Source organism: Loxodonta africana, chromosome 11 (genome assembly GCF_030014295.1).
Source record: "Loxodonta africana isolate mLoxAfr1 chromosome 11, mLoxAfr1.hap2, whole genome shotgun sequence".
Taxonomy (NCBI): Eukaryota; Metazoa; Chordata; class Mammalia; order Proboscidea; family Elephantidae; genus Loxodonta; species Loxodonta africana.
In genome coordinates this window covers 89,202,898-89,215,336 of record NC_087352.1, presented here as the reverse complement: position 1 = coordinate 89,215,336, position 12,439 = coordinate 89,202,898, and the positions used below count along the sequence as shown (strand labels likewise).

The 12,439-nt window shown below is 36.8% G+C and overlaps 1 protein-coding gene across 2 annotated transcripts in view; it reads right to left on the bottom strand.

Annotated features, from left to right (window-relative positions):
• ROCK1 (Rho associated coiled-coil containing protein kinase 1) overlaps window positions 1-12,439 on the bottom strand; it is a 183,590-nt gene that overhangs the window by 127,134 nt on the left and 44,017 nt on the right. The gene's annotated exons all lie outside the window — the stretch shown is intronic.

Below are 12,439 nucleotides of genomic sequence, written 5' to 3'. Positions count from 1 at the left end.
AAACCAAAAGCTAAGAAGTTTCCTGAATACAATCAAACACTTCAAGGAACAGAGTAGCAGGGGCAGGGATCTGAAAACCACAGTTTCAGGGGACATCTAGGTCAACTGGCATAAGAAAGTTTATTAAGAAAATGTTCTGTGTCCCATTTTGGTGAGTGGTGTCTGGGGTCTCAAAAGCTAGTGAGCAGCCCTCTAAGATATATCAATTGGTCCCAACCCAACTGGACCAAAAGAGAATGAAGAAGAACACCAAACATACAAGAAAAATACTAGTCCAAGAGACAGAAAGGGCCACATAAACCAGAGACTTCATCAGCCCGAGACCAGAACTAGATGGTGCCCGGCTACCACCAATGACCACCCTGACAGGGAACACAACAGAGAGTCCCTGACAGAGCAGGAGAAAAATGGGGTGCAGAACTCAAACTCTCGTGAAAAGACCAGACTTAATGGTCTGACCAAGACTGGAGGGACCCTGGAAGACATAGCCCTCAGACTCTCCATTAGCCCAAAACTAAAGCCATTCCCGAAGCCAACTCTTTAGACAAAGGCTGGACTATAAGACATAAAATGATAGTCGTGAGGAGTATGCTTCTTAGCTCAAGTAGATACATGAGACTGAACGGGCAGCTCCTGTCCAGAGGCAAGATGAGAAGGCAAAAAGGGACAGGAGCTGGTTGAATGGACATGGTAAATCCAGGGTGGAAAGGAGGAGTGTGTTGTCACATTATAAACAACAAATTATAGGGACAGCAATTAGGGTCACGTAACAATGTGTGTATAAATTTTTGTATGAGAAACTAACTTGAACTGTAAACTGTCACTTAAAGCACAGTAAAAAAAGAAAAAAAATTAATTGACCCTCATAGAAAATTAGTATGGGTTTATTAATAGATTCTCAATCCTAGTCCATTGGTCTATATGCCTATCATTATACAAGCCAAGGCTGTTTTGATTATTGTAGCTCAATAGTACATTTTAAAATCATGAAGTGTGAGTCCTTCTATTTTGTTTTTCTTTTTCAAGATTGCTTTGCTATTAGGAGCCCCTTGTAATTCCATATAAATTTAAAGACTGGCTTTTCCATTTCTACAAAGGCTACTGGAATTTTGATAGGTTGGCTCTACAGATTGTTTTGGGTACTACAGACATCTTAACAATGTAAGTACTCCAATACAGAACACGGAATGCCTTTCCATTTATTTAGGTCTTTTTAAATTTCTTTCAAAAATGTTTTATAGTTTTTCAGTGTACAAGTATTTTGCCTCCGTGGTTAAATTTTCCCTAGGTGTTTTATTCTTTTAGATACTATTGTAAATGGAACTGTTTACTTAATTTTCTTTTCAGATTGCTCACTGCTTGTGTATAGAAACCCAACTGATTTTTGTCTGTTGAACTTGTACCTGCCAACACTGTTGAATTCATTTATTAGCTTTCTTGTGGATTCTTTGGGATTTTCCACACAAAGAATTACGCCACTAGTGAATAGGGATGGTTTTACTTCTTCCCAATTCATAAACATTTTATTTCTTTATCTTGCTGAATTGCTCTGGCTAGAACTTCCAATGATGTTGGACAGCAGTGGTGATAAAAGATGCAGTGCAATAGGTTTCTCATATATGGCCTTTCTGGTCCTAGGTTTGTAATTCTGCAGAGATATGTTAGGCGACAATCTTGCAAAGGGATTGGTTAGTCTACTATGTAAACAGAGTATATAAAACCACCCAAGAGGATTAAGTGACCTTACAAGAACTGGTCAATTACTATGCAAATTAAGTGATTGTGGTCTACGGAGGGGATTGGTCAGCTTTGCCATCCTCTCAGGCTTATAACGGCCAACTGCACAGAGGTTGAGGAGGACCTCGCTACTACCAAGAAGAAAAGCCTGGAGTAGAACATGTCCTTTGGACCCAGGGTCCCTGCACTGAGAACCTCCTAGGCACAGGAGAAAGAGGGCTGTAACACTGGAGACAGCACTAGATAATGAGAAATGACAGCAACCACAGCAGAGCCCAGCAGCAAACAGCAGCTGCAGTATGAGCAGCAGGAACCAGGAGACCAGGGCAAGGTGGCTGCAGCGGGGCTTGCAGACACACAGAGTGAGAGAGAGTTGAGTGCCATTAGGCAGGAAGCTTGCTAGTGGAGTGGGGTGCCTCCGGGCACTTGTCTGCTGAGCTAAACAGCTGTAACACTTGCCTGAGCAGGGCAGAGGCCAAGAGAAGTCCCAGTGGCAGGCACTGCCAAGAGAAGGGCCGCTTGAGAAGCTGAGAGCTAAGAAGCTGGGAGCTGTGTTGTTTAGAAGCTGTCCTGATTGAAGAACTGTATCGTGAGTTGCTCCTGTTACTTCCGTGTTGATCCTGAATTACAACCTGTTCCACAAAAACCCAGTGCTGTCGAGTCAATTCCGACTTGTTACTTCCCTAATAAACCACATAATCATGAGTATGGCCTGTGAGTTCTGTGTGGCCACTCAACAAACTCTCAAACGCAGCAGAAAAGTAGAGAGTGCTCTGGGGAGGAGGGGGGAGAGTGGCTGTTCTCAGAAATTGTGAAAAAGTTGGAGGTATGTCTAACCTCTACCCTCATAGGAATCAGTTTTGAGCTGATGGTTATTTTCATCCTTCCTCTTGAAGTTAGACAAGGTTAGATTACAGTGGGCATACTTGCCTTGGTCATGATCTTAAGGGAAAGAGCCAGTCTTTTTCTATTGAGTATGATGTTACTTACGGGTTTTTCATAGATACTCCTTATCATACTGTGGAATTTTCCTTCTACTTGCTTACTGTGTTTTTACATCATAAAAGAGTGTTAGACTTCATCAAATACCTTTACTGCATTGAGATATCATGTAGTTCTTTGCCTTTGTTCTAATTTTTTTTATTCATGTGGTATATTACATTGATTGATTTTCTAACATTGAAAAACCCTCGCATTCCTAGGATAATGTCCGCTAGATCATGGCATAAAATCCTTTTACTATACTGCTGGATTCGTTCACTAGTATTTTGTTGAGAATTTTTGATTCTGTATTCATAAGGGATATCGGTCTGCAATTTTTTTCTTGTGATGTCTTTGTCTGGCTCTGGGATGGGGTAATGATAGCAACATACAATGCATTAGGAAGTGTTACCTCTTTTATTTTTGGAAAAAGTTTAATAAGAAGGATGGGGTCACTTGTATAATGTTTGGTAGAATTCCACAATGAAGCCATCTGCTCCAGGATTTTTTTTGTTGGGAAGTTTGTGATTACTGATTCAATTTCTTCACTTGTTATAGGTCTGTTGAGACATTCAATTTCTTCTTGGGTCAATTTAGGTAGTTTATATGTTTCTAGGAATTGTCTACTTCCTCAGTTTAACTCATTTGTATAATTGTTCACAGAATTTCTGTAGGCTTGGTTGTAATGTCCCCTTTTTCATTTCCGATTTTATATATTTGCATCTTCTCTTCTTGTCAGTCTAGCTAAAGGCTTGTTAATTTTATCAATTAAAAAAAAAAAACACAAACTTTTGATCTCGTTGATTCTCTTCATTGTTTTTAAACTATTCTCTATTTCTGCTCTGATCTGTGTTATTTCCTTTCTTCTTGTAGCTTTGGGCTTAGTTTTCTCTTCTTTTTCTAGTTCCTCAAATTGTAAAGTTAGATTATTGATTTGAAACCTTTCTTCTTTTTTAACGTAGGTGTTTACCACTATAAATTTCCTTCTGTGCACTGCCATCGCTGCTTCCTGTAAGTTTGGTATGTTGTGCTTTCATTTTTATTTTACTCCAGGTATTTTTTAAATTTTTCTCTTTATTTTTTCACTGATCTACCAGTTGTTTCTAGAGTGTGTTGTTTAATTCAAATATTTGTATATTTTCTAATTTTCCTTCTGTTATTAGCTTCTAGTTTCATTCCATTGTGGTCACAGAAGATACTCGGTATGGTTTCAATTCTTTTTTTAATTTATTGAGCTTTGTTTTGTGACCTAGCATATGGTCTGTCTTAGAGAATGATGCATGCGTACCAGAGAAGAATAGGTATTGTCGTGCTGTTGGGAGGAGTATTCAATATACGTCTGTTAGGTCTAGTTAGCTTGTAGTGTCACTCGAATCTTCTACATCCTTTTTGATCTTCTTCCTAGATGTTCTGTCCATTACTGAAAGTGGTGAATTGAAGTCTCAAATAATTATCGTAGAACTATCTTTTTCTCCCTTCAATTCTGTTAGTGTTTGCTACACATATTTTGGGACTCTGATATTAGGTGCATATGTACATATATATAACTGTTACATCGTCTTGATGAATTGACCCTATTATCATTATATAATGCCCTTGTCTCTCACAACAGATTTGACTTAAAATCTATTTTGTCTGTTATTAATATAACCACTCCAGCTCTCTTCTGGTTACTACTTTCATGGAATATTTTTTTCATCCTTTCACTTTCAACTTCTTTGTGTCTTTGGGTCTAAAATGTGTCTCTTGTTGACAGTATACAGACTGGTTGTTTTTTAATCCATTCTGCCACTCTGTTTTTGGAGAGTTTAATCCATTTACATTTAAGGTAACTACTAATAAGGACTTCTGCCCTTTTGGTGGGTGGGTTTTTCTGTGTCTTACACCTTCTTTGTCCCTCATTTCCTCCAATTCTACCATCATTTGTGTTTAGTTGATTTTATGTAGTGAACCATTTTAATTCCCTTCTTTCCTTCTGGGCATATTTTTAAAGATATTTTCCTTGTGGTTTTCATGTGGATTAAATTCAACATCTTAAGATTTATAACAACCTTGTTTCAATTGGTATCAACTTCAGTGACCTTCAAAAACTCTGCTCATATACTGCTCTTCTCCCTGCTATACAGTTATTATAAATTACTTCTTTATAAATTATGTGCCCAACAGCATAAATTTATAGATAGGTTTGCATGTATTTGCCTTTTGGAATTACATAGGACATAACTACTAAAGTTACAAACCAAAATTACCAATAAATTGGCCCTTCCATTTGCCCACAAAATTAGCTTTATCAGAGGTCTTTTTTTACATACATCTTCAAGTTACTGTCTAATGCCCTTTCAGTTCTATCTGAAGAACTCCATTTAGCATTAGTTATAAGGCAGATCTAGTTGTCATGAACTCCTTCAGTTTTTGTTTATCTGGAAATATCTTAATTTAATTTAGCCCTCATTCTTGAAAGACAGTTTTGCCAGATGTAGAATTCTTGGCTGACAGTTTTTTTCTTTCAGTGCTTTATCTATCATTCCACTGACTTCTGGTTTCCAAGGTTAAATAAACACTTAATCTTATTGGAGAGCCTTTGTATGTGATAATTCGTTTTTCTCTTGCTGCTTTCAGGATTCTCTCTTATTTTAATTTTTAAGAGCTTGATTATAATGTGTCTCAGTGTGGATCTCTTTGGGTTTATACTACTTGGAGTTCATTCAGCTCCCTGGATTTACAGATCATATCCTTTGTTTGATTTGGAAAGTTTTCATTCATTATTTCTTCAAATATTCTTTCTATTCCTTTTTTTCCTCCTCTTCTTCTGGGATTCCCATGCTGCATATGTTTGTTTGCTTGAATGTGTACCACATTTCCATTAGGATATGCTCAGCAATCTTGAGCCTTTGCTCTTGTTGCTCTTCAGATTTCATAATTTCAATCACCACATCCCCGTGTTCATTGATGCTTTCTTCTACAGTTCAAATCTGTTATAAGAACTCTACAACAGGGAGAGAAACAGTTTTTATAGATTACTGAAGTTGCTATCAATTTAAACAAGGCTGTTATAAAACTAAAAAAAAAATTTTTTTTTTTTTTTTAGTTATAAATTTAAGATGTTGGATTTAATCCACTGAAAACCAAAGGAAGTATCTTTAAAAATATACGCAAAAAGAGAGAAGGGGATTAAATGGTTCACTGCATAAAATCAACTAAACTCAAATGATGGTAGCGTCATTAAGTCCTTCCAATGAGTATTTCATTTCCGTTACTGTACATTCAGTTCCATTATTTCTGTTTAGTTTCTTTTTATAGTGTCTACCTCTTTATTTATATTTTCGTTTTGTTCATATATCCTTTTCCTGATTTCCTTTAGTTCTTTGTCCATGTTCTCCTTTAATTTTTTGAACATGTTCAATATTGTTGTATTATAGTCATCTACTCTGTCCATTCTTGAGGCTTCCGTAGAGATGTTTTCTGTCTTGTTCTTTTGAATGCGTCATCACTTCAAGGTTCTTTGTACATCTTGAGATATTTTTGGTTGAAGAATATTGAAATGTGTTAGCGCTGAGCACACGTGTCTGCCTTTCTCAAATGCCCTGTATATACAGTACTTTCAAAAGCACTAATTTCTGCAAGAAACTCTTGGGCAGCCACAGCATTCTCTCTTTGCTCACCACTCCCTCCTCTGCCTTATGTGAAGTCTGATTCAGAGCAGAACAAGTCCTTCAGACAGCTCTCAAAAAGATCAGGCACACTGAAGAGTTCACCAGCAGAGTGTGTTCTATTTACTCCAAAGCCAGAGATTGGTACCCTGTCATTGAGAGCATGAGCAATGGTCTACCCTCCAATGCAGCCACCTGGCTGCCAAACCAGGAGGGGTAAGGGTGGGGGCAATAGAAAAGGTTTTCCTACTACTTAAAAGTCATCTTTTTCTTGTTTCGGTGTACAGTCAGTTTCTGCAATCCTCTACCTACTTTTCAGAGCTCTTACTGCGTTCAGATTATAGATTGCTAGTTACTTTCTTGGTGTTCATCTGTGAAGGTTGGGATCTTAGATCTGCTCTTGCTGCTCCCAAAATCTCCCTCAATATCACCTTTCAACGAGGTCTTCCCTACCTACCCAGTCTAAATTGACAATCCTCTCAGAACTTACAATCTTCTTTATGTTCTATTTTTTCCCATTGCAGATATCAACCTGTTATTCACAGAATTTGTTGAATGAAACATGCTACAACACAGATGAACCTTGAAAACATGTTAAGTGAAAGAAGCCAGTCACAAAGACCACAATTGTATGATTCCATTTATATAAAATGTCAGGAAGAGGCAGATTTATGGAGACGAAAACTAGATTAGCGGTTGACCTACAGCTGAAAGGCTTATGGAGAATTGGAGTAACTGGTAATGGGTACGAAGTTTCTTTACAAGTTGAAGAAAATGTTCCAAAAGTGACTGTGGGCAAAATGTTAACTATTGGTTTAATCTTGATGATGAGTACACAGATATCTCTTATGGTTTTCAATATATTTGAAATACGTGATAATAAAAAATAGTTAAAAGAAACAATGATCAAGTCAAAACTCTACCAACAAAGAAATACTTTCTATGACATCCCTAGCACGTCAGCATGAACATCTAATCTACATTTAACAAATATTTTATGAGTACGGAATTGTTGTCATGCTTGGCAGTAGAAATACAAGTGCCCCCTGCTCTCATGTCGCTTAAAATCTAATGATGCGAGAAAAGGGGTGAGAGAAATGGGTAACAACCAAATAATCAAACAAATGAATATAAATCCCTAACTGTGTTAAGTGCGAATAAAAGCACAAGATGCTATCAAAGTACACACCATGGATATCTGACCTAGCCCAAGAGGTTAACAAAGTGAAGGTTTATTTGAAATTTGAAGGATGACTGTTTTGAGTGGGGTTAAAAGAAATTCTAGGAAAAGAACATCTAAAAAGTCTTGTAGAGAACTGATTAAGGAACTTTCTAGGAAACAAATGTGAGCCAGGTGGCTGCAGTGCAAGGAAACCAGAAGAGTTCGGGTAGTACAGATAAGAATGTAACTTGAAAGTTCACATAGCATCAAGAAAACCCATCAAAAGATGGAGGGTAGGATCTGACAATCAAATTTGAATTTAAAAAGATTCCTCTGGCAGCAATGTAGATAACTAACTGTATATGGGCAAAAGCAAATGCACTGAAGCTGGTGACAAGACCGATTGTGATCATTTAAGTGAAGCTGATGACACCTGAACAAGGGTAGCAGTGAGAAACAAAGAAAGGTTCAAGTCTCTGTCAAAAGACTGCAGAAATCTGCACTTACCAGTCTTCTCTTCAGTTTATAATCAGACCATTTACTTATCTTTAATCTTCCGGCAACTCCACTATTCTCTGAAGTTTTTCTAAAGATCTTCAATCATATCAGCAAGTTAATTCAATACTCGAGGATATAATCTACCTAGTTCTGGAGGTACAAACTAATTTAAAGTGCTCAAAAGTTTTTTCTCTTACCCTGAAACTTCGATTTCTTTCCCTAAGTGCAAAAAAAAAAAAAAAAAAATGAGACTAACAAAAAAGAGAAATTAAGCAATTCTTTTTTATTGTCCAATTGATTAACCCAAAAGCGCCAACCTCTATTTTAGTCTCATTTCCTGCCATCCGTCCTCCTCACCATCCCCTCCTCGTGAACCACATTAACCCACACCAAACTCCTGGTCACTCAAAGACACCGCACTTTCGGATGGCTCTGTGACTTAACAACCGTTGTTCCCTCTCTGCCTAAATCGCTCCTCCTCAATCTAGCTCACCCGTTAAGACTCAACTCAAATATTGCTTTCTTTCGAAGCCTTCCTTCACTCCCTCAAAATCTGTGTATTACTTCATTCTCTACATCTTTCTGCTATTATAAAGTCATACAGAAGTTACAATTTACTTCTATGTGTATTTCCCTCCACAAGATGGTAAGATCTATAGTTTATAAGAAAAACACTATCTTATTCTTCACGTCCATAAATGACTAAAGCAAAAAAAAACAAACCCAGTGCTGTTGAGTCGATTCCGACTCATAGCGACCCTACAGGACAGAGTAGAACTGCCCCATAGTTTCCAAGGAGCACCTGGTGGATTCGAACTGCTGACCCTTTGGTTGGCAGCCGCAGCACTTAAACCACTATGCCACAACTGTTTCAAGACTAAATGGTCTCAGGTAGTGAATTTATCATTATCTCATATATCTTGAATCCATAACTCTAACAGGGAAGGATTCAGAGGAAGAAATGACTTTTTACGGCCTCAGGAATTTTTCACAAGTCTTCGTTCATTATAGGCTTTTGGCCTAACACAATTTTTACAGATTATTACTGTTTTGCATTTATTCTTGGATCTGTACTGATATTTCTAATCTGATGTTCTTATCCTTTCCAATCCGAGCTGAAAACTCCCTGTGGAGTAAACCACTGCAATCTTCTTATATTTACTCCTTTTTGAAATTCCATCCTTCATTTGGAATCACTATTCACGGGATTTATCTTTTCTGTAATTTGATTAAATTTCCTAGGCCTGGAGCAAATGTCTGACTGTGCGTAGCATTTCTTTCCTTTAATAATATAAAATCTAAGGCAGTGGTTCTCAACTGGGGGCAATTGTGCCCCTCAGGGGACATTTGGCAATGCCTATAGACATTTTTGGTTGTCACAATTAGGTAGGGGAAGAAAGGTATGCTACTGGTGTCTAGAAGGTAGAGGCGAAGGCTGCTGCTAAACATCATGTTCTAAACCGGATAGCCCCCAAAACAAAGAATTATCTGACCCAAAATGTCAGTAGTGCCACTGTTGAAAAATACTGGTCAAAAGTGAACTGAACACTTTGTCTCCATCACATCCCATAGGCTAATCAATTCAGCCTTTTTGGTCACAATTAATTCAGAAAAGAAAAATTTTATCAACTGCCCTGGATACTTCAATAAACAGACAGGTGCTACATCATCACTCTCACAGCTATTACACTACTTCTGTGATCTATACGAGGAAGGCTCTGGTGTAATACCATCGAATACCATTTCCAGGTTTGTTTGTTTTTTATCCAAATAAATGTTCTCTACTGCATTTACACTTTCAGGTTCATAGATTTTCTTCATACAATGTTCTTCCCTTTTCTATTACCTTCTTTTAGACTAGTGAGACTTATTTGACAAGCATGCTTTTCTGTCAACATATTACAAGTCTTATATCCAAGAGTCTCTGTGAAATCATTATAGTTCACAAGCACGTTCAGTCATAATCACTGATCCCAAGTTACCCCACCTTCCCCTTCTCCCCCCGCTGACCTCCACACCAACATGTTTCTTAAAAATTGTGACTAATTCTCACCTCAATAGCTCCATTTTATCTGCATTATCTGTCTAACCCCTACTCAAAGTTTACCTTAAAATTTTTATCAGGTATGTGAGGCTGACACACATTTTCTTTGCAGCCCTCATTACTGAGGTATCATACATAAGAGCCCAGAAAAGCAATTCTTTAACATCACAGATTCCCTTTTCCTTTTCAGTCTCCATATACTCAACACAAAAGAGATGAAAATTAACAGCTTGGAATATAGCTAGGCTTGAAGATTTGGCATACTATTTCAAAATCTAGTGCTACAGGAACTGCATTACTCTAGTGAGGCTTAAGCTGAGTTCTTAAAGAGAAAGATTTTATTCCATATTCCAGGTGTATTCTTAGATCACCGCATCTGCTATCTGGTAGCAAAATGCAATTCAAAACAAAACATTTACTTTTAGTAAAATAATTTTGACATATTCGATGATGAAAGCTATGAATATCCATATAAATGAATTTCAGCAGTATCTAAATACTATCCTATGAAAATCTATTACTCTGTGTGAATTATTACAGAAGACGCAATTTTAGGAGTTGAAGGAGAACGTTATAATTACGTTGGAAAAATAAGTTAAGTTTATTTACATTTAAAAGAGGTTTATCTTTTGTTTTTGTTCATATGATAACATTATTTAAATTTCACAGTAGTCATATAGGTTGTTTTCCTTAAAAAATTAACTCACACAGAACTATTTTTTTCCCTTGAAATAACAAACTGATTTAGAATTAGGCTGAGTATTAAATGAGTATTAAACGTCCTGGTTTTTTTAAGTTAGATTTATTAATACATAATTTTTAAATGTAGATTTCAATGAGTTTTGACAAGCATATACACTTGTGTAGTCATTACCAAAAAGAGAGAGTATTTCCAAATATCTGTAGTCAATTCCCTGCAACCCCTGACCTGATTTCTATCTCCAAAGTTTTGCTCCTTCAGAACATGATATAAAGATTTATGATGCAAATGGAATCATACAGTATGTACTCTTCTGTGCCTAGCTTTTTTCACTTGACATAATGTCTTTGAGATTCACTGATGTGGTTGCATATTATCAGTAATACATTCCTTTTTATTACTCAGTAGTATTCCAGTACATGGATATACCACAATTTGTTTATCCATTTACCAGTTGATGGGCGACTGGGTTACTTCCAATTTTCAGCAATTATAAATAAAGCTGCCTTAAACATTCTCACACAGGTCTTTGTGTGGACATAACACTTCTTTTTTTTTTTTAAGCAAATACCTAGGAGTGGGATTCCTGGATCATGACAAGTGTACATATAACTTTATAAGAAACTGCCAACTGTTTTCCAAAGCGTCTTACCACTTTACAATCCAACCACTAACATATGAGGGTTCCAGCTACTTCACATTTTCACATACACTTGATATTGCCAGATGTGTACTAGTATCTCATTACTGCTATCACTTGCAATTTCCCAGTGACCAATCAAGCTGAGCAGTTTTTCATGTGCTTGGCTGCTAACCAGAAGGTCAGCAACTGAAATCCACCAGCCATTGCTTGGAAACCTATAGTTCTACTCTGTCCTGTAGGGTCACTATGAGTGGGAATTGACTCGAGGGTAATGAATTTTTGGTTTTTAGAGCCTTATCAGTCTCTTGACTTGCGAATATTTTCTCCCATTCCATAGGCTGTCTTTTCACTCTCCTGATAGTGTCCTTTGAAGCACAAAAATTTTTAATTTTGATGATGTCCAATTTATTTTACTTTTGTTGCCTGTCATGTTAGAGCAAAGAAATCACTGCCTAAACCAAGGCCATGAAGATTTATGCATATGTTGTCTTCTAAGAGTTTTACAGTGCCCTTACATTTTGAGTTAATTTTTGTGTATGCATAAGGTGAGAGTCCAACTTAATTCTGCATAGGGATATCCAGTTGCCCAAGAGCCATTTGTTGAAAATACTATTCCTTCCCCAATAACATGTATGTTTTGCAACTATTTTCTCCTAATCTGTGGCTTTTCGTTTTCTTAACACTGTTTTCTGAGGAGCGAATTTTAAATTCTCATGAAGCCTTATCAATTTTTTTAATGTTTTGTGTTGTTTGTGTCCTAGCTAAGAACTCCATGCCTAAACCAAAGTCACAAATATCTTGTTTTCTTCTACAAGTTTTACAGTTGTAGTTCTTACTTTTCTATTAAAACATATGTAACCAAAATTGAAAAATAACACCAAAACCAATCCAACTCAAATATATCAAATGTATGGTTCAGAAATAAAGAAATGGGGTGGAGTTTATGATTTAAGTCTTATTCACTCATTACGATCAAAAGTTTGAAATTGTTTTAATAAGTTCTGTAATAAATTTTAGAAATACA